The sequence below is a fragment of the Monodelphis domestica genome, chromosome 1 (genome assembly GCF_027887165.1).
Source record: "Monodelphis domestica isolate mMonDom1 chromosome 1, mMonDom1.pri, whole genome shotgun sequence".
NCBI lineage: Eukaryota > Metazoa > Chordata > Mammalia > Didelphimorphia > Didelphidae > Monodelphis > Monodelphis domestica.
In genome coordinates this window covers 34,256,773-34,280,671 of record NC_077227.1, presented here as the reverse complement: position 1 = coordinate 34,280,671, position 23,899 = coordinate 34,256,773, and positions in this window count along the sequence as shown.

Below are 23,899 nucleotides of genomic sequence, written 5' to 3'. Positions count from 1 at the left end.
CTAAATCTACCCAAATAAACTCCCAGGTTTCACAAGGAACTGCTTCTCCTGTGTTTCACAGGCTACACGAATCCTCCCTGATCTGACTAACCCAAATTATACTATCTAAATAAAACTACTGCTATTATCTTTATAAATTTTAACTTTGTCTTCAAATTAAAAATAGCAAAAGCTATCTGGTTTAGTCTCAACAAGAATCCAGTCAGGACTCTGAGTCAGAGTCCAAACCAAAGACCAGGTTTTTCTTTGGTCTTTTCAGATATAAGTCAATCTATAAAACCACAGTAGATATTCAATAGTGTTTCCCAAGTTGGGAAAGGAAAGCACTGAACTCCTTCAGATCTTTCCCTTAGACATACAGAGGCAAAGATGTTACCTCCTCCAGTCCTAAGAGAGAGTCTCTGAGAGTGTGTGTCTGCCAACTGCCAGAGAGAGTAATTGATGCAGAAAAAACAGTTATAACTGTCAACATATGAAATCAACACACTTTGTCAGCTCTGCTTCAAACTCCAGATTCTTTTCTCAAGCAGCCACTTTACTTCTTATCCCTAAACTAATAAAACAATACTTATTTTCCAATATCATCCGTACAGACAGAAGGTAAGGGTTTGTTGTTGTTGTTTTTAAAAAACCAATAGGAAGGCATCATAAGGAGAATTGTATTACTGAGTTTCCCAGGTAGGAAGGGAAACTCATCTGTCAGCAAGCTATGGGTTTTTAAATTAATAATCAATAACTAAGTATTATATTTTAAAAGATTGATTAATAATGACTAAAATTAAAAAGCTACCTGAACTCAGCCCCATCACAGGTCAAAAACAACAACAACAACAACAACAACAACAACAACATGGGAGGAGTTACAGTCCACTTAAATACAATCATGAAAAATGGGAGGACACAGGAAAAGGGAAAAGGATTCTAGGTAATACCGAAAAGAATTTTGAGTAATGTAGTTGGGGGGGGGGTTCAAGAATTTACAAAGCTCATCAGTGAGTGTATTGCTTCCAATGCTGCTCAGTGCTCACCATGGTCCTGGGTTGAATGCTCCTCAGCTTCCCCATCTGTCCAGTGATGGGATTGGGCTACCACTCTTCAAGACCCCTTCCAGCTGACACTCTAGGTCCAAAATTCCAAGGTTCCATCCAGCTCAGAGATTCTATTTCTAACGTTCTTGGTATCTTTGGCATTCTTTGTTTGAGGGTCTTTTCCAATTTTGACATCCTGTGTTCTAAGGTTCCAGCTGGCTCTGGCATTCCAAGATTCTATTTTAAGTATCCTGAATTTGGAAGACTATTATAATATGGTAAGATTATAACCTAAAAGGGGGATTCTAGGCTGATCTCTGCCAGTAACCAACTGTAAGTTCATGTAAATCCCTTCCTTTCTATCCAGTGTACTTCACATCCTTGTCTTCCCATCAATTTGGCATAGAAGGCAATTTGATGTGTTGAGGATCTTCCTTGATTTCTTTTAAATATCAATGGAGAGTAGCAGCTAAGTGGCATAGAAAATAGAGTGCCAGGCCTGGAGTTGGGAGGACCTGGGTTCAAATCTGACCCCAGATGCTTCCTAGCTGTGTGGCCCTGGGAAAGTCACTTAACTCCATTTGCCTAATCTTTGCTTTTCTGTCTTATAGTTGTAACTAAGACATAAAGTAAGAATTTAAGAAAAATGAATACATAAATACCAATGGAGAACAAAGATTGGCCATTGGTATGTCAGTCAATCAACAAACAAACAACAATTTAAATGACTTTTAAATTTATTTTTAGATATTATTTGTTTATAGTACACATTTATTATAGTTATATATTTATATATTCATATTATGTTTGTATTAATTTATATATTTGTTATTATTTTGTTAGCAAATTTTATTATTAATTTTTATAATTACATGTAGAAGCAATTTTTAAATTGCTATCTGACCTTTCATGATTCAGATTCTCTCTTTTTCTCTCTTTGTCCTCTCCCCAAGGTGGCAAATAGTGTGATATAGGTTATATCAGTACTATCATGTGATAAATACTTCCATATTGCTCATGTTGTGATAGAAGACACATTTCACACATAAAATCTCATGAAGGAAATAAAGTAGAAGGTGGCATCCTTTGATCTGCACTCAGACTCCAACAGTTGGTGGAGAAGATTTTTCATCATAGTTCCTTGGGGTTATCCTGGAACTTTGCCTTGCTCTTTAGTCTTTCAAAGTTGGTCATCTTATAATATTTCTGTTACTGTCTACAGTGTTCTCCTGGTTCTACTCACTTCACTTTGCATCAGTTCAGAGAAGTCCTTCCAGGTTTTTCCAAACTCATCCTCTTTGTCATGTCTTATGTCTCCATAATATTTCTTTACCACCCTATACCAGCCATTCCCCAACTGATGGACAACCCCTCAGTTTCCAAGCCTTTGCTACTACAAAAAGAACTGTTATAATTATTTTTGTATGTGTAAGTCCTTTTCTCTCATCTCCGACCTCTTTGGGATATAGATCCAGGAGCAGTATTTCTGGGGTAAAGGGTGGGTACCGTTTTATGGCCCTTTGAGTGTGGTTCCAATTGATCTCCAGAATGGTTCTATCTGTTCACAGCTCCATCAATAGCGTATTAGTGTCCCAATTTTCCCATATCCTCTCTAACATTTATCTTTTTCCCTTTTGGTCTTATTAGCCAGTCTGTTAGATGTGAGGTGGTATCTCAGAGTTGTTTTAATTGCATTTCTCTAATCAACAGTGATTTGAAGCATTTTTCAGACATAGATTGTTTTAATTTCTTCATCCGAGAACTGCCTGTTTATATCCTTTGACTATTTCTCAGTTGGGGAATGTCAACAAGCATTTATTAAGCACTAACCATATGCCAGGCACTTCTAAGCTCTGAGGATACAGAGAAAGCCAAAAACAATCCTTTTCCTTAAGGAGTTCACATTCCAATGAGCGAGACAACATGAAAACAACTAGATATATACCACAAAGATGCTGATTAGACAGGAGGCGATCTCACAGCAAAAGGCACAGCAATGAGAAGGATGAGGGAAAACCTTCTATAAAAGATGGGGCTTGAGATGAATCCTGAAGGATGTCTGGGAAATTAAGAGGCAGAGATGAGGTAGGAAAACATTTTAAGAACAGGGAACTGCCAGGGCAAAGCCCCAGAGAGGGGAAATGGGGCATGTGTATAAGGAATAGCAAAGGGGCCAGTAGAGATGGGTCATCGAGTTTACTGAGGGGAGTAAAGTCTAAGAGAATGGAAGGGTCCAGATTGTGAAGAAGTTGGAATGCGTGAGGACTTTATATTTGATTCCAGTCAAAAGAAAGCCAGTGGAGATTTTTGAGTTGGGGGATGGAGGATGGGAATTGGCATAGACTGATATGCTTTAGGAAAATCATTTTGGCAGCTGAGTAGAGGTTGTATCAGAGAAAGGAGAGAACTGAGGCAGAGAAACCAGCCTGAAAACTATTGGAATAAATAACCCAGGCATGAGGCGGCGAGGGTCTGAACCATGGTGGAGAGAAGGGGATACATGAGAGATGTTGTGAAGAAGGAAGCAACAAGAATTAGCAATAGATTGGATGTGGGGTTGAGTGAGAATGAGGAAGACACTGAGATCAAGATCCTAGATAACTGGAAGAATGGTTTCTGTTCTAGCTCCTAGTAGAGAAGCAAAAGAATCAAAAGCCAAGTATGCCGGGTAGGATTTTATAACTGATTTAGCCAGATGGGTGAGTTCACCATCTTGATTCCTTACTATCTCTCACCCCGCTCAATATCCAACCTGTTACCAAAGCCTGTAGATTTAAACTTTGCAACATCTCTCAAATATTCCTTTTCCTTTGACACTGCCACCACCACGGTCCAGATCCTCACCATCTCATTCCTGGACTATAATAGCCTACCAGATGGTTTCCTGCCCCAAGTCTCCCTCCATTCCAATCCATCCTTCACTCAGCTGTCAAATTGGTTTTCCTGATCATATCTCACCCCATCTTCCACTTAATAAATGCCAAGAACTCCCGATCACAGCCAAAATCAATATAAAATTCTCTATTTGGCTTTTAAAGCTCTTTATAAACTGGCTCCTCTCTTTCCTGTTTTCTTACACCTTATTGCCCCATTCCTCTTACTCTGCCATCCTCTGACACTGGCCTCCTTGCTATTCTTTGAACAAAGTATTGCAGATCCCAGCTCTTTGGCATTTTCATAGGCTAATCTCCCATGCCTGGAATTCTCTCTATCCCCATCTCCATCTTCTGGCTTTCCTGGCTTCCTTTAAGTCTCAACTCAAATTCCACACTTGACAATCCATCTTAACAGAAAGAAGTGCCTCTCCTTTCTTGACGATCTTCAATTTATCTTGCATAAAGCTGGTTGGTCCATAGTTATTTGCACATTGTTGCCTTTATTAGGCTAAAAGCTTCTCAAGAGCATGGTCTGTCTTTTACCTTTATTTGAACCCCTGGTGCTTAGTCCATAGTGGGCTCTTAAAAAATAAGTGTTCGTTTGATTTTACTTGACTCTGTTGCTTTCAGAAATGCTCAAGTATCTACTCTTAATGGTCAAGTACCCAAGCATCTACTATCACAGTGTGCTTAAGAACCTGCTATTACTAAATGGACAATCAACTTTGATAGAATTGTCATTTTTATTATACTGGCTTGGCCTAGCTATGAGAACAGAATATTCCTCTAGATATTTAAGTTATTCTTTATTTCTTTAAGGAGCACTTTGTAATTGAATCTATACAGATCTTTGGTGTCCTTTGGTAAGTTGATCCCCAGATGTTTTATGCATTTTGTAGTTATTGTGGAATGGAATTTCCCTGTCTATTTTTACTGTTTGCATTCTGTACTTATTATCTAGAAATGCAGTCCATTTTTGAGGGCTTTTTTTTGTAGCCTATGACTTTGCTGATGTAATTATCTCAATTAGTATCTTTGCTGATTCCCTAGGGTTTTCCAAGTCATCATATCCTCAGCAAATTGAGATAGTTTTATCTCTTCTTTATAAATCTTTATGCTTTTAATTTCTTTCTCTTGTCTTTCTGCTATTGCTAACATTTCTAGAAATGTATTGAATAATAGTGGGGAGAGTGGGCACCCTTGCTTTTAATATTTATTGGAAAAGGTTCTAGTATAACCCCATTGTGTATGATGATTGCTTTTAGTTTTAGATATATACTTTTTATGATATAAAAGCATAAAAGGGTGCTATGGTTTGTCAAAGACTTTTTCTGTATCTATTAAGGTAATCATATGGTTTGGAGTGTTTCAGTTTTTAATATGACTGATTTTATTGATACAAGAGCAGAGCTTAACTTTTTTTGTGTTGTAGAATCCTTTGGCAGTTTGGTAAAGTCTATGGATGCCTTCTCAGAAGAATGATTTTAAATGTATTAAGTGAAACACATAGGATTGCTAAGCAAATACAACAAAATTATATTGAAATATAGTTAATTGGAACATTTGTTAAATGATCAGAGTAAAGAACTCCAGGTTAGAACTTCTCCCTGTTAACAACTTTGTGAGGTCAGTAAGGCATGCACCATTCTCTTCATTTTGTAGATGAGAAAAGTAGGGCTCAAAGAGGTTGGTGACTTTTCCATGATCACACAGCCAACAAGTGGTGGAATCAGGACCCAAACCCAGATCTCCAAGTTCCATGTGCCTTTCGCTGAAACACACTGACTCTCAGAACATAAACAGTCCCATTTGGAAGGGACATTTAAGCTGATCTGATCGCTTCCCTTTATTAGAAACGAGTAAACTAGGATTCAGTAACCCGGGACAAGTCACTCTCTTTGGGCAGAGAATTTTTCATTTGTAAAATGTGGAGGGAGAAACTTTAAATCTACGACCTGGTTCTAAACTGTTGAGCCTATCTATCATCATGGGATTCTAAGGCCCCACAGCAAGTCAATGCCAGACAGAGGCAAAAGCCAAGCATGTTTAATCTCTTACTTCTTAAACCCATTTTTGCATAAAATTTATTTAAGAAGCAAAAGAGACTGGAATCAGAGAACCTAAGCCCTCCAAATCTCACCCAGAATTTTCTAATGGAGAAAATAAATTAAAATGCAAGAATCAGATAAAAAAGAAGTAAGATAATACATGCCTGGTTTTTGTTTCTGTCTGTCATTGACTTGCTATGACCTTAGGATTCCATGATGATAGCCTCAGTGCAATGATAGAGCTGGTCCACATGATTCCTGAGGTCCTTCCAATTCTAAATCTATAATGGTGTGAGAAGGTAATTAAAAAAATACAACATCATTACATTGTGTGTGTGGCACATATATATGCGATCAACCAACCTACCAACTAATATTTACTGAGCACCTTCTCTGTGTCCAGCCCATGTGAAACTTATTAAGGGGACATAAAGAACATAGCCATTGGTTTCAAAGAACTTATAGTGTAGGCAGAAGACAAGGCACATATTCTCTCTCCCTCCCTCCTCCCACTCTCTCTCTCTCTCTCTCTTTCTCCCTCTTTCCTTCTCTCCTCTGCTCTCCCCCTCTCTTTCTCTCTCTCCCTCTTTCCTTCTATCTCTCCTCTGCTCTCTCTCCCTCTCTCTCTCCCCCTCTCTTTCTCTCTCTCCCTCTTTCCTTCTATCTCTCCTCTGCTCTCTCTCCTTCTCTCTCCCCCCTCTCTCCTCTCTCTCCCTCTCTCTCTCCCCCCTTCTCTTCTCTCTCTCTCTATTTCTCCCCCTCTTTCCTTCTATCTCTCCTCTGCTCTCTCTCCCTCTCTCTCTCCCCCTCTCTTTCTCTCTCTCCCTCTCTCCCTCTTTCCTTCTGTCTCTCCTCTGCTCTCTCTCCCCCTCTCTCCTCTCTCTCTCTCCCTCTTTCCTTCTATCTCTCCTCTGCTCTCTCTCCTTCTCTCTCTCCCCTCTTTCCTCTCTCTCCCTCTCTCTCTCCCCCTTCTCTTCTCTCTCTCTCTTTCTCCCCCTCTTTCCTTCTATCTCTCCTCTGCTCTCTCTCCCTTCTCTCTCCTCTCTCTCTCCCCCTCTCTCTGTCTCTGTCTCTCCTCTTTCCTCCTCTCTCCTCTGCTCTCTCTCCCTCTCTCTTCCCCCTTCTCTTCTCTCTCTCTCTTTCTCCCCTCTTTCCTCCTCTCTCCTCTGCTCTCTCTTCCTCTCTCTCTCCCCCTTCTCTTCTCTCTCTCTCTCTTTCTCCCCCTCTTTCCTTCTATCTCTCCTCTGCTCTCTCTCCCCTCTCTCTCCTCTCTCTCCCCCCCCTCTCTGTCTCGGTCTCTCCTCTTTCCTCCTCTCTCTCCTCTGCTCTCTCTCCCTCTCTCCCCCTTCTCTTCTTCTTCTTCTTCTTCTTCTTCTTCTTCTCTCTCTCTCTCTCTCTCTCTCTCTCTCTCTCTCTCTCTCTCTCTCTCTCTCTCTCTCTCTCTCTCTCTCTCTCTCTCTCTCTCTCTCTCTCTCTCCCCCCTGTCTCTGTCTCTCCTCTTTCCTTCTATCTCTCCTCTGTTCTCTCTCTCTCTCCCTCTCCCCCCTCCTCTCTCTCTCCCCTCCCCCAGGAGAAAACTACCAAATAGTAGGAGGCAGGAGCTGTAGCACAGACCTAAATCCAAACTAGAACAAACCAGGCGTAACAAAGCACACCTATCAGAAGTCACCAATACTGGCTAAACTAGAGAAACTCAGGTCAGCTGGCATCCCATTCCTTGGTGATCCCCAATCACAACGCCCACTCCCTCATGCTTGCATGACCCATTTCTCAAAGCACAAGAACAAAAGCTTGGAAGCCTCAAATCTCTGGCATCCTCTCAAGCGCAGCCCAGGTGCCTCCTTGCCCTCGGGGCCTTTCATGGTCCCTCCAGTTGGCGCTGTCTCTCCCTTGAAATTATTTCGTATGCACTTTGTCAGCACAGAAGAGGATGCTCTCCCCCTACCTTGAGCACAGAGAATTCTTTTGCCTTCATATCACCAGGAGCCACTACTTTACCTTGCAGTTTAATTGAACAAGCATTTTTATGGGCTCACTTTGTGCCAGGAGCAGAAGACACAAAGACTCAATAGGTTCTTAAGTCTTTGAATACTTCTGTGAGGTGGGTAGTACAAGGATGACCATCCCATTTTAGAGATGAAGAAACCGAGGCTCAAGGAGGGAGTGATTTTTGTCAAGGTCACAGATCTAGAAAGCAACAGGGCCAAGACTTGGAGAAAGATCTGACCTCAGTTCCAGCCCTCTCTCAGCTTTCCCAAAAGGTCTCTCAAAGAAGGCCTGGCTACACGTATGATTCAAAAGAAGACCTGAGGCAGCTCCACCTGTGGGCTTTCTAAGGGACCTTCCTCACATCCCCACTTTCTTCATTCTCCCTTACACTGATCACAAGCCCACAGGGTGCCCACACAGGGCCCCCGACCCTCATTCCAGGAAAGATTTCATAGTGGTTTGGCATATTGATGCTAGACAGCCTTTAAGACATTATTGCAATTCCAGGGGGTTCTACGAGTCATTCCCATTAATAATTCACAATGCGCCATCCATTAAAAGTGCTTTGGGGATGCCGAATTCTTGATTTATAGTTTTCCAGGAGCTTTGCTTACTAAGTGGTTCATAGGATGAAATATGTGTCACTTTGGCAGTGATGAGAAAAGCTTGGTCAGTGCTTTCCAGGCTAGTTCAGGCTAGAAGGAGCCTGAAAGATCACCTAGACCAACTCTCCAATTTTACAGATGAGGAAACTGAGGCCTAGAGAAGGGCAGCTTGCCTAGGTTATCCTCTTTCCATTACAGAGTGGAATGACTTGCCCAAAGGTACTTTATTTTTTGAATTTAAAAATTTATTTAATTAATTAATTTAGAATATTTTTCCATGGTTACATGATTCATGTTCTTCCCCTCCCATCCTCCCACCCCCCTCCTGTAGCCAACGAGCAATTCCACTCAGTTTTACATGTGTCATTGATCAAGATCCATTTCCATATTGTTGATATTTGCACTAGGGTGATCATTTGGAGTCTATATCCCCAATCATATTGCCATCAACCCTTGTGATCAAGTAGTTGCTTTTCTTCTGTGTTTCTACTCCCACAGTTCTTCCTCTGGATGTGGTTAGCATCTTTCTCTTAAGTCCCTCCGAATTTTCCTGGGTCATTGCATTGCTGCTAGTAGAGAAGTCCATCACATTCAATTGTACCACAGTGTACCAGTCTCTGTGTACAATGTTCTCCTGGTTCTGTTCCTTTCACTCTGTATCAATTACAGGAGGTCCTTCCAGTTCACATGGAATCCCTCCAGTTTATTATTCCTTTAAGCACAATAGTATTTGTGATTGAGAGAAATAGGAAAAGACAGAAGAAAAGAGATGAAATGCAAAGAAGATGAGCTCAGGAAGAACTGAAGGAAATCTCCAGACCCAGCGTGGGAAGGGAGAATTCCATTGGAAGGCTCAAAAGGAGGAGCAGTTAGCCAGAACTGTGGTCTGGTCTGGTCACTTCACCACTTGACTTCTTTTCTTTCTGGCCCTCTGAAGGAGGAAGGCTGAAGAAGTGCTTGGCTTTTACCCTCTTTTACTTGGGTGAACTGAAAAGAGCCTTGCCCAATGAAGACCCCAGCTGATATGATAACTGTTTTTCCCACAGGGGAAGTCAACCTTATTTCTTTGAAGAGACTGAATTAAAGCCTTCAACCAGAAATAGGGGTTATAGCTAGGGGAATTCCTCTCCCTCTCTCCTTTTATGTCCTTATTCCCCTTTCCCAAAAGAAAATAAATTAGACCTTCAACTATGAGAAACCATCTTCAAACTTTGTAGTAGGAGGGAGAATTTTAATATTCAAAGAAGAAGGTTTGGGGAGGGGTGACTCACTGTCTGTTAGGTACAGACTCCATTAGGGCTGTCCAGCAAAGAGAGAGAGCAAGAAAGGAGGTGCTCCTTTGAATTCAGTCCCCTACCTCAACCTGCTTCCGGGGGTCAAAATCTATTTAGTCCCCTTCTCTCAGTATCCCTCGTCACTACATATTCCATCACCAACAGACACCACAATTTGTTCAGCCATTCCCCAATGGAAGGGCATCCCCTCATTTCCAATTTTTGGCTACCACATAGAGCGCAGCTATGAATATTCTTGTACAGGTCTTTTTCCTTATGATCTCTTTGGAGTACAAACCCAGCAGTGCTATGGCTGGATCAAAGGGCAGACAGTCTTTTAAGCCCCCAGAGGTACTTGAGAGTGGCCAGGTAAGGACACCAAACCTAGACATTGACTCCACATCTAAGTCTCTTTCTGTTAGCACAATTGGGCACTGATTAAAAAATATAGGTTAAGGCTGGGTCAGGTTTTTTTTTTCAAATTCTAAGACTAAAATTTAATATCACTCACAACAGAGCATTTTCAAAAAGAAAAACAATGGAGCAATGAAAAAAATCAGAACATTGGAAGCAAAGTGGCTAAGAGCCTCATTACATCTATACATACACTCGTGCAGTCTGTATTTATCTTCTAAGGAGGAACAAAACGTGTTAACCCTGTGGTATGGCGCTATAGACCTGGCCCCAATTTAATATGATTCAGTAGCTTCTTATTTGCTCTCCAATTCTCTCAACCCCTCTGGACTCCATTTTAGTTCTATCCCACCTTAACAACTACAGCTTGTTTTGTTTGGATGTTCAGCCCCCTTTGGAGCCTCAAAAAACTGCTGACTCCTTCTTACCTCACAAAGACCTTAGTTCTCCCTCTCCAATCCTCGAACCCAGGCCAGCCTTACTAGGCAGAGTAATGCCAGTAGCAATAATATAACAGAGCTGCTCCAAGGTTGGCAATTTCTGCCAGCTGGGTACTCATGGGAGTCAGAAGAGCAGATTGTTAAACAGTCAGTGTGAGCACTTTAGAAATGCAAATGCTACAAGTCAGAACCTGATTTATGACTTTTTGATTGCCTAGAATTAAGAAAGTGATGGAAAACGGTTTTTAATGAAGATTAGACTCTGAAGTGTGTCGTAGGTACGTTTTTCTCCTCAGAGAGCTGATTGTTTAACATTTCCCAGCACCCCCCTGGGCATCTCTTTTTATCCAGGCAGATGCCAACCCCTCCAAGGCTTTAACAAGTAGTTCAGTGGCTCCTGAATCCAGTGATAGTGCTGTCAGTGTTGGTGAACCTTTTCAGAGTTCAGGTGCCCAGAGGGCAAATTCATGCTGTCTGTGAGCCTTGGCATTACCAGAGAGAACTGAGGGAGAAAGTGCTTGTGTTGGGTGGCTGGACAGAGGGGACAGGGCATGCAAAATTATCCTCAGGTGCTGGGAAGAGGGGGAACAGAGTAGCACCCGAGTGCTGGCTCTATATGCATGCCGGCTCTGCACTTGAGCCATGTCTTTGTCAATGCTGTACTTAGTACATGTTCTCACTGCAGTAGAAGTTTATGGTTTGCAAAGCTCTTTCCTCCCAACAATCCCATGAACTACCTGCCTCAAGGGCAAGTATGATTATCCCCATTTTGTGGGAGAGGAAACTGAGGCTCAGAGTGACTTGCCCAGGGCCACACAGCAAGACTCAGAGTGACCACTTCCTCATTTTTGATCCTGATTACTTACAAGACTCAGCTCCACTCTCACCTTCTGCAGGAGGTCTATTCCCATCCCTAGGGAGATCCCTAATGTCTTCAGCTTCTACATTACCTCCCATCTATTATATAGGTAATATACGAATATAATCTATTATATCATAACAATATATAGTATGAAATATTATATATTCTAATCATAAAAATATATTATATATATAATATATAAGTATATAAATAAAATACAAAAATATTATAAGTGTATAAATAAATTAGGTGTGTACAAGATTACATATGAATACATATATGTGTATGTACATTTATAATAGATTACTATCTATTATATATAATACACGTCATGCATAAATCTTGAACATACTTAATTATTTACATATTGTCTCCCCCATTAGATAGTGAGGTCTTAGAGGGCATGGACTGCCTTTGCTTTTTCTTTGTGTGCATAACGTTGCCTGGAACATATTAACTTAATAAATGTTGACCGACTAATGGACTGACTCTAAAACCAGTGCTCATTCCACCTGAGTAGGCAGTGTGACTTTAGGGGTTGGAAAATCGACTCACCACCTCCACTTCAAATCCATCCTTCTGATGGCTGATGCCTACGTTTCTCAGAGAGCTTCATTCCTTTTATCGTACAGGTTGGGGCACTGGGATCTATTCTCAGTCATTGATACCTCAGGACTGATGAAGGATCTGAAGGTCTCTTTTCAGGAGCAGTCATTGGAGGAGGGAAATGGAAGGATGCCCGAGTAGGGGGAGGGAAACCATCCTACTTCAGAGGGAATGTAGAAGACAGAAAAAAGGGAGACAAGGAGAGCATCTTAGCCAGCTTCACAGTTTTGCCAAGTAGTTCTAACTATATTCTGTGGCTTCAAAGATACCTTGAAATCCACAGACCAGTGTGAGATGCAATATGAGGGCATCTACTTATCTCCCACCTCTGGGCTTTTGTACAAGTGGTCCTCCATGTTTGGAATTCCCCTGGAATTCAGGTGATGTGCGTCACTTGGTTCGGAGGCAGCATACTCTAGCAGACTCACCCACTTGCCTAAGCTCTGGGGCTACCACTTAGTCTTGTGTGATCCTGAGAAGATTCTTTCCCTCTCGAAGCCTTACTTTTCTCTGTTGGTAAAGTGATAGGTTAGCCATGACTTCTATGGCTTCTTTCCATAGTGGCATTCTCTGTTGTCTTCTTCACATGAAATGTGCTTATCCCATGTCGCCTCCAGGCAGTGCTTGCGAAGGTGACTTTTTTTAAATCTAAGTACAGTCAATGGGTGAAATTCATTTTGGCTCCTATTAAATTTTGCCTCATTAGTCCTACCTGAGGATATCTTTCCTGGCCTGGGTTCTGTCATCCAGTATGTTATCTAATCCTCCCAGCTCTGGGATCATGGCTGATAAGTGTGCCCAGCCATCTCCATCGTCCTTCAGAGCACTGATCATAGGATTCTAGATTAAGAGCTAGAACTTTACTAAGAGGAGCCTGAGGCCAAGAGAAGGCCAAGTGATTTCTCCAAAGTCATAGAGGTAAAGACTGGACAGAACTGGATTAGAGTCCATCTCCTCTGACTCCAAATCTCACACCCCAATTCCACAGGTTCAACGGGTTATGGTCAAGTACAGAGTCCAATGGCGAAACTCTTGGTCCTCCATGTTGAAGACAACTCTTTATTTTAGGAGAGGCACATGTAGGAGATAGAATGCTAGATGTAGAATACTAGAACTACAGCTGAGAAGCACTCTAGAGGGCATCTTGTCCAACTCCTTCATTTTACACATGAGAAAACTGAGGTCAACAGGATTAAGTGATCTGTCCGGGCTCACATATCAAGGGAGTGTTTGAGGCTGGATTTGAATTGAGGGGGATGAGTTTCCTGACTCCAAGCTGGTATTTTATCCACTGTGCCACCTAGCTGTCTCAAGAAGGACCTTAAAGGTCATGCATCCATGAGAAAATTTAGGTCCAACATGATTAAATAATTTGCCCAAGACATAAGTCACCAAGCTAGTTCCATGACTTCAAGGTTAATATCCTGACCATGATATCATTATGCCTCATTGGCATCAGGAAAGACCTTGATATGAATCTCAGCTCCTACATGACAGCCATACAGTCTTGGCCAAGTCATTCTTCTGCGTTTGGATCAGATGAGATTGGCGCTGATCATTAATAAATCTCCTAAAATATAATATTTTATTTATTGAGACTAATTTTAATTTTTACAGCACTGAAATCCCTTCCAACTCTTCCATTCTGTAATTCTGTGATTTGACTTCTCTAGGCATCAGTTTCGAAATCTACAAAATGGCGATAATGTTTATAATACCTACAGGTGCTGTAAGAAAAGTATTTTTCAAATCTTAAGGCATATATATTTCTCTATATATGCATTGTGGATGTTATTAATTATTACTCTTTGGGTTTGATCTTGACTGGTTTCAAAGCTACTTAGATGTGCTATTGTCCAGCATACAGCTATAATAATAGTTATATATATGTACATATACACACATATGTGTGTATATGTATATACATATATAGAGAGAGAGGGAGGGAAGAGACAGAGACAGAGATAGAGAGAGACAAGAGAGAGGAGAAACAGAGAAAGACAAGAGAGGAGAAAGATGAGAGAGACAGAGGGAGAGAGAGAGGAAGAGAGAGAAAGAGAGAGAGAGAGAGAGAGAGAGAGAGAGAGAGAGAGAGAGAGAGAGAGAGAGAGAGAGAGAGAGAGAGAGAGAGAGAGAGAGAGGAAGAGAGAGGGAGAGAGGGAGAGAGAGAGAGAGAGAGAGAGAGAGAGAGAGAGAGAGAGGAAGAGAGAGAAAGAGAGAGGGAGAGAGGGAGAGAGAGAGAGAGAGAGAGATGGAGAGAGAGAGAGAGAGAGGAAGAGAGAGGAAGAGAGAGGGAGAGAGGAAGAGAGAGAGAGAGAGAGAGAGAGAGAGAGAGAGAGAGAGAGAGAGAGAGAGAGAGAGAGAGAGGAAGAGAGAGGAAGAGAGAGGGAGAGAGGAGAGAGAGAGAGAGAGAGAGAGAGAGAGAGAGAGAGAGAGAGAGAGAGAGAGAGAGAGAGGAAGAGAGAGAGAGAGCATCTTTAAGATTTGCAAAACATTTACAAATATTTCATTTATCCTCACAATGATGCTGTTTGGTGTGTGCAATTATAATCCTCCTTTTATAGTCAAGTCAAGCAGAGGACAAGAAATTTGCCCAGGGTCACATGGTTACCATCTAAATTTGAAGCAGAGTTTTGTTTCTTGACTTCAGGTCCAGCCTTCTCTCCTCTGCCCTGCTTAGCTACTCCTCAATTCTTCCTTCTCCATCTCATCTATGAGGAAACCTGGTTCCAGGGTTCTCTGCATGGGGTCCTTGAGTTCTGCAGTCAAGAAGATCTGAATTTAAATCTGACTTCAGATACTTACTAGCCGAGTGTACCTGGGCTAGTCACTTAATCTCCATTTGCTTCTATTTCCTCAACTAGAAAATGGGGTTAATAATAGTATCTACCTCCCAGGGTTGTAGTGAGGATAAAATGAGATCATATTTGTAAAGCACTTAGCACAGTGCCTAGCACAAGCTATTACTAATATTTTTATAACTGTTTCAATATAATTGGTTTCCTTGGTAATCCAATGTATATTATTTTATTCATTTAAAAACATGATTCGGAGGAGCCATAGACCTCCCATAGACTGCTGTAGGAGACCCTGAATGCCAAAGGTTAGGAACTCTTGGTTTAGGGACCACTTGCTATCTAGATCCATCATGTCTAAAAGGACCCCCTCATTTCGAGATGCCATCCAAAACGGGAAGTGAGGATCGTATATGACAGGCTTGTTCTTAGTGATCCCACATTGACACTCAATTCGTAGTCACCACTTCCTTGCCGTTTCTTGGCCAGTGTGCCCATGGCTACCAAGAGAAATATGAGGGAGGGAAGGAGGAACTAGTGTTAACAGGACTCTGTAATGAGCTGGTGTGAGGGGGCGCATGGCCCCGATGGCATCAGATGGGGTTAACATAGAAGGGGGAGAATTTCCATCCTGAAATAACATTTTGGAAATATTGTGGTAAGGTTAACTGGAAAGGAACCATTGGACCCAACGAATCCTTAGGTAACCTTTTGGGGGGCAGGGAAGTTGGATTTGTGGTTTCAGCAGTATAAGGAAGTCTTGGTATGGAAACTGTTTCCATTGCTACGAATTGGTGTTTGCCCATAATGAAGAAAATTATCCTCATTTTATAGCTGAGGCAAGCAGAGAATTGCCTAGGGAACTGAGAGGTAAACAGTATGCCCTTGCTTCTTGCACACGGCTAGCATGAGTCCAAAGCAAGTTTTGAACCTAAGTTTTTCCTTATTCCAGCACCTGGCAGCTTTTGGATTTTAGATTAGATCTACAATTTCATTAGTAAAGGAACCCACTACCAGCAGAGGCAAATGAGCACCTCCTCACAATTTAGCTGCCTGCGGCAAAGGAAGATCATTTGAGTTGCCTCCCCCTTCTAGAAGGTGAGCTCCTGGAGAGCAGGGACTGTCTTATTTTAATATTTGTATTTCCAGAGCTTAAGCAGGGCTTTGCACATAATAAATGCGTCATTCATTCATTCATTCATTCATTCATTTGCCCCTTCATTCCTGGAAGCATCACAAATGGAACTTGGACTCGAGCATCACAGCTCTCACTGTACTACGCCACACTGTTTCTATGTAACTGAAGCACTAGAAATGGCATCTGTTGATTAACAATGTCTCACTGTTAACTGAGTCGGCTTTTCCTGAGATCAGTAGCCATGTGGTTCAATGGAAATGGTACTGGACTTAGAGTCAGAAGACCGTGAGACCTTCTCCTAGGTTTGGAGGCCAGTCTGACATTTTGGAGAGATTCTCTTTCCCCAGCATTTAACAGCAAATGCTCCCTGGAAGAACGTCTGTGAGAGGCCTGGAGTTGGTAGGATGTCAAATCAAATCTGACCTCAGATACTTCCTAGCTTTGTGACTCTGGGCAAGTCACTTCACCCTGTTGCTTAGCCCTTGGCACTCTTCTATCTTGGAATTGATAGTAGGTATCAATAAGAGTTAAAAAAAAAAGAAACAAAGAAGGAATAATTATATGGTTAATGTTTCTTCTGTATGATTAAAAAGGGAAAGCAAAACCCAACATACAACTCACAATCCCCAAGGGGATTATTTAAAATATTTTTTCTTTATTTTATTCCAGAAACAAATTTACCTGTAAGTTTTCCAAGGTTACATGATTCATGTTCCCAAAGGGATTACTGAAGGATGCAAGTTACAGTCAGATGGACTGCTGATAAAAGGGAGCCAAAGCACCCCTGTGCTTCCAAATGAGGGGTACAGTGCTGTGCCTATTTTCCCGGGGAGAAATCTAGGACAAGTTGTTTCCAATAATAAATTAAAAGTCAGTGCCATTGAAAGATGATATTCTCTCGTACTGAGACCCTAAGAGATGATCCTGAGAATAACCTTGTTTTACTGTTTTAAAGAATGGCAGCAAGTAGAAAGCCTTTTTCAAAGTTACAAAGAGGGAAAAAATTGTTTGGAGCGGGTTTGGCATGTAGACTTATGAAGCGATGAGCTTGCTGGGCTTCAAAGAAACCTTTAACACTTAACAAGGAAGCAAAGAGTCCCGCCTCACACACATCAGATTGGCAAAGTTAATGGAAAAGGAAAAATGCCAAATGCTAGCAGGGCTGCATTGTGGGTTGGTCCAGCCATTCTGGACCTATGGCCCCAAAGTCACTGAAGAGTGCATTTCCTTTGACCAAGGGGTACCATTACTATATACCAAAGAGATCGAAGGAAGAGAGAAAGGACTCATGAGCACAAAATTATTTATAACATCTCTCTGTGGCAGCAAAGAACTAGAAATTACGGAGGTGCCCGTCACTTGGGAATGAGTGGAAATGTCCTGGCATACGAATGTAATTAAATATCATACTATAAGAAGGAATGAAAGGGATGGCTTCAGAGAAATCAGTTGCAGAGTGAAGTGAGCAGAACAAGGAGAGTATTTATATAATAAGAACAGTGTGAAGGTAAATAGTGGGAAAAGACTTAAAAATTCTGATCGGTGCAATGATCACCCATGATCCAGTGGGTTGAAGAAAAGCAGGCTACCCAGCTCTGTCAAAGAAGGGGCAGACTTAAGGTATTGAATGAGAGATATATTTTTGGACATGGCCAATATGGGAATTTATTTCACTTGGTTATGTGTATTTGTTACAAGACTTTTGTTTCTCTTTTCTGAGTGGGAAAGAGGCAGTGGCAGGGAGAGAAGATACATTATTTGTTAATTAAAAATAAAATTAAGTCTAAAAATACCACGCAAGCAAAAGGACACCATAGTATGGTGGATGGAGAGTTGGCCTTAAAGGCGGGAGATTTAGGTTTAAATCCTGCTTTTGACTCATCCTGACTGTAGGACTTTGAGCAAGTCATTGAAACTCTCAGTGTCCTAAGTACCTCTCCAAGACTGCAAGTTTCAGAGAAGGTGCTGACGTGCTTTGGTGGAAAGAATTTCCTCTTTCAGGAGTTTCCTGTATCAATGAAGTCCCAAGTCCAGTCCTTGTTCCTAGCCTGATGCCTACTAAAATGATTACAGTAAATTCTACATGGAGCAGCTAGGTGATGCAGTAGATAGAGCACCAGGCCTGGAGTCCAAAAAGACTCTTTTCCCTGAGTTCAAAACCAGCCTCAGTCACTTCCTTTCTGTGTGACCCTGAGAAAGTCATTTACTCTGTCTCAGTTTCCTCATCTGTAAAGTGAGCTGGAAAAGGAAATGGTAAACTGTTCTAGTATTTTCCCCAAGAAAACCCCAAATGAGGTCCAAAGAATTAGATACACTGAAAAACAACTCAACAATAACAACAAAAAACAACTTACACAAAAAATTTCTCTTGTTTAGAAAAAAGTCTCTTAAATGGGAATTGCCTACATCATCTTAATAGAAGCAATAGTAGCAATAATGATCAGATTGGCTTGATCTGTCATTTAGTCTCATTTTGGTAAGTAGACATAAATATACCAATAGACCAACAGCAGCTTGGACCCTGCGATGGGTCATAGAGGACAAAATGAGGCACTAGATGTTGTACTGGACTTCTAGCTAGGATGATACGTGACTTCAGGCAAATCACTGAACCTCAGTTTCCTTCTTAGTTAAATGAGGAAATTGAACGAGATTATCTTTCAAGTCCCTGACAACTCTAAGAGCTGAACGATCCAAAATCATTTCATCCCTCTGAGCTTCAGGCATCTCATCTGAAAATAATCATTATTAGTAAAAAAAAAAATTCTAAACTTAATTAGAAGAAGGTGAGTAGGGCCTGACCACTAGTCTCACACATATGCTGTGTAAGGGAATGCTGCCAGTGCCAGGGTTGAGCAAGTACTCACTGGACCTGAAGCAAAGGGTAATTAATCACTTCATTACATTTCTGTGGCTGGTGTCCGTAGCATGTGGGTTTTGAAAATCAAAATTTGGATTCGCCGAGTCAAGGGTGAGAAAAGGGTGAAGATAAGCATTTGTAGCTCAAAGTGATGGAATCATGAAATGTCAAAGCTAGAAGCTATGTCGGAGGCCTGCTCCTATATGAGGAGGAGACACTATTACCAAAGCCAGAGCCTTTGCTGGAAGACTCCTGATGACAGGAACTCATCCCCAACCTAGATGGCCCTCACCTCACTGTTTCTGGATGGCTTTCTTTAAGAAAACAACAACAAAAACCTTCCCTTCCCTCTTAGAATCCATTCTGTATATTGTTTCCAAGACCAAGGAGCTGTAAGGGCTGGGCGATGGAGAACAGAGAACAGTTGCCAGATAAAAATGGGTTCCTTCTCCACTTTCTGATGGAGCATGGGCCCTTCCCTGCCTTGCTGGGTGCTATCATTCTTTCTAAACTTCCAAACGACCAAAAAAAGGGCAAGTATTTTGTACCATGTGTAAGAAGGCTCTATTTATGCGTCATAAAGGATTTTGTGTGTGTGCAATGAATAGAGAAATGACTAGCCGGGCTGAATACATTAACGTTGAGTTTGAAGCTTGAAGAAAGGGGATTCTGTTCTTTGGTGATAAGCGTTTTTATCAGGTGTTAGTTTTAGTGACCAGAAAGTATCTAAGGTCAGATTTGACCTTGGACCTCCATCTCTAGGCTTGGTTCTCAACCCATTGAGCCACTTAGCTGCCCCAGATAGGGGGGCTCTCTTGGAGAAGTATTCTCTTACACTGAATTAAAATCTGTCTCTTAAACTTCTGATTACTGCTCTTATTCTGGACCCCAAGGCCAAGGATGACAAATCTGGTCTCTCTCTACATGGCAGCCCTTCAAAGACTAGAAGACAGCTACCACTTCAGCCATTTCCCTAATCTTCTCTTTTCCAAAGTAACATCTCTAGGCATTCGAATTCAGGATTTCCTAACCTGGGTCTTGGGATTTGGTTTTTTGAAGAAATTTTGTTAGCTGCATTCAGAATTACTGATTTCCTGCATCATCCTATGTGCTTCATTTTATATATTTAAAAGTGTTTTTTTGAGAAGGAGCACTAGAAGACCAAGGAGGTCTTTGGCACACAAAGGAACTCTGCCCTGATTCATGTACAGGACGATCTCCACTCTCCACTATTCTCATTACCCTTTTATGTTCACTCTCTACCTTAAAAGGGGTCCCCACAAACCTCCAGATAGGTTCTGACCAGGGTAGAGTACAGTGAGACTCTAACTCTTCTAGGTCAGCTTAGAATCTGGAGCATAGTAGGCACATAATAAATTTTTAGTGATTTATCAGAACACAATGCCTCTCACTGTATCCTAAGAATGAATGAGCTTGGGAGGCTGCCATGGCCTCATAATGCAATTGGCAGTCACTAAGACCCCTGAATCTTTTTCATACACACTGGTTTCTAGCCATGCCACCCCTGTCTTGGACTCATAAAGTTGATTTTTTGAACCTGAGCATATTGATTTCATTTCCATTTCACCTGATTAATTTGACCATAATTCTCATTGTATGAGCTGTATTTAGTCCTGATTTTGTTGTCCAATACATTAGCTATCTCTTCATCTTAAATTTGATATGAATGCTCTATGGCTTCATCTAAGAGTCCAGTGGAGAGCTCAGGAGTGGACTTTTGGACACTCCACAGGAGAAGTCCTTAAGTTAATATTGTCTTATTAATGACTCTTCCTCTCATTCAATCAAGTCATTGAGATGCTCTCCAAGGTACCCCTATAATAGCTCTAGATCTTAGCTCCTATGTCACTCTTCAGTGGTTCCATACTTTTTTAATATGAAGACACCATGTTGCATATAAGTAAACCAGGCGTACCCTCACCTGCCAAGGGCTGAGGTCTGGTTTTATTTTTCTACTCACCCCTCTGAGACGTGTCCTACCTAAACACAGCTCCCTGGCCACCACTCCCTTCTGTCCATTGTTTCCCTTTATTTGAATGGGATTTTCTTGATGTCTCCCTCATGTCTCCCCCTTGTATTTGTATCTTTAGTGCTTAGTAAGGGCTTAAAAAATTATTTTTCATTCATGTATTCATTCTTGCTTGATGTTTGTTTTTTTCAGAGCTGAAGGTCAAAAAGATCATATTGGAGCTCATTTGGTCCAGGAATCCCTTTCAGTAACTCTACAACCTCCCCTCAGGATTCTCAGCTCACAGGGTGGGAGCACTCCCCTACGCAAATCCTTTACTTTTCAAATGAGGAAACTGAGGCCCAGGATTGGGGAGGCTACTTGGCACAGATTATACAGGTGATAAGTATAGAGCTGGCCTTGAGACCAACCAGCTCCTCTGACTCAAATGGTTTTTTCCACTGTACCCACAGAGCTAAGGCTGCCCACTAGTTGGGCAAGAGTGACTCATTCCCAGAGTCCATTAGCCCAGGTACCCAGTTTTCTTGGGAAAAGAGTGGTATTCTTGTAATGTTATAGCAAGTTCTTCCTTCATTCCTTCCTTCATTTGTGGCATTCATTTGGGTTTGTTTTTTGTTCCTACCTCCCCCCTTTCACTCCCTCCCTCCTTCTCTGCTTCTCACTGTCTCTCCCTTTGTCTTTCTCAGCCTCTGTCTCTGTCCTTGTCTCTCCCTCTGTCTCTGTTACTCTCTCTCTTTCTCTCTCTCTCTGACTCTGTATCTCTCTCCCTCTCTCTGTCTCTTTCTCCATCTCTCTGTTTCTCTGTCTCTATCTCTGTGTCTTTCTCTTTTTCTCTCTCCCTCTGTCTCTCCCTCCCTCCCTCCTCTCTCTCTCTCTCTCTGACTCTGTATCTCTCTCTTTTTTTCTCTAAATTTTTAATTGAATAGCCATATGTATAATTAGAAAAATGATAGAATCTCACTCAGTGGGCATGATGGTATAATGGCAAAATGGTAATGATTCCCATTGTATAAACATTCCGTGATGGACAAGAAATCCATGTGAACTTGTAAAGCAATGGCGTTGGACTAAGCGAACAGGAAAGATCAGACCCTCCCAATCATCTAAAGCATTGTGCAATGTGCATGTTGCTATCTTGCTTTTTGATAGGTCACTCAAAGCAGACGGAAAACCTTTGTCCAAACTGAGTATCTAGAATTTAGATTCTATATTCAGGCACATATAAGAAAACCACCTGCAACCCCCAGTGAAGAAAGGCAGATAGAACTTGAATAAAATGAGGGACAGAATAGTTGAATGTCATTTCTTTTCCCTGCTCTATAATTAGTCAGTGTTTCCAGATCAGGAATTCTCTCTGTAAAACTCAGACTACTTAGTGCCCCCTTTTCATCGCTCTGTAGGATGCTTTTTTGTCTCTTGCGAATATTGTACAATTTTGTTGTTTGCACATCCAACAACTCTCTCATGTAATACTGCATGTGTTGATAAAATGATCTATAGTGTCTTTTCCAGATCACCTTTTGCTGCCTCACAGTTAGGTTCCCACTTTTTTGCTGTAGCCTTTGTTGCAATCTTTGATGTTTCCTGCTGTTTCTGCATATGTGCTTTTGACTTTCTAGAATTCTTTGGAAGTTTCTGGTCTTCCTCAATCTGTCTTGCAAATTTTGGTAGTTGTGGGCCATACGGTGTTGCAGAAATTCTTGCTCTTGTGAATGTCTCTCTCTGCTGTCTCTGTATCTCTTTCTGTCTCTCTGTCTGTCTTTCTCTTTCTCTCTGTCTCTGATCTGTCTCTCCAGAAAGTATGCCCCAACTTGTCTCAAGTGCTTTGAGGGAGACAAGAGAGAACCATGAAGTCTCTGCTCTTAGAGCAGCTTATTTGGGAAGACGTTTTCCAGATGTGAAACAGTAAAATAGCAATATACTAAGAGTACCATTGAGGACTGAGATCACAGAGCTTTGTGGAGAGGACGGTGGATTTGAAGCCAAAGGATTTGAGTTCCAGTCTTGGCTGCTCTCCTGACTCTCCACAGGACTTTCTCTACCATAACCCTCCCTCCTTTCCCAATTCCTCTTTTCAGTTTCTTTTTATGTATCTTTTCTCCTCAATTTATCTGTTTGTGTTGCCAGGGCCTGGCCCCATGCGTAGCATTAGTAAATGCTTAATAAATGTTTCTTGATTTGATGTCATCTCATTTGATTCTCACAACAATCCGGGATGTCAGTGCTATTATTGTCCCATTTTACAGATTTTATGTATGATGAGGAAATGTAAATGTAAATTTTGTAAATGTATTTTTTTTTTACAATTACAATTACAAAAAAATTGTAAAATGTAAATGTAAGATGAGGAAACAGAGGAAAATAGTGGTTAAGTGACTTGTCCAGGGTCAGACAGCTAGTAAAAGTCAGAGGCTAGATTTGAACTCAGCCTGGCTATATATATCTAAGATCCTTTTAGGGTCTAAATCTATGATCCTATAATGACTGAATACTAAGTCCTCTTCCTTGTCAGGCCTCAGTTTCCTGATCTGTAAAATGGTGGTTGTGGAGGAGAATAGTTATGAGATCCATGTCAGACTAGATGTTTAATAAGGTCCATTTCAGCTGGGTGTGTATTCCTGTGAGTAAGAAGGCCAGTGTGGCTGGAGAAATCAGATCAGCTGCCTGGAAGAGGTGGACTTCAAGTGGGTGCTGAGCAGCTGGGGGTGGAGGGCTGACTAGGTAGGAAAGGGGAGACGAGAGGGAAAAGGAAGGAAAACACCGGCTGGGGAGGAGGAGGTGTCTGAGCTATTCTCGCTCTGGAGAGGGTGATACTTCCTTGGAATGGCCGAGTCATCTGTGACTGTGGGACGCTCGTCCTCATGACCTCTTCCCGAGTCTGGGCCCCGGGACGTCTCCTGTCGCTGCTCCCTGAGAGAGGAGCCCCTGCAAGCTCCGGCGGCTGGGAGCCGGTGGGCCGGCGACTCTCTCCGAG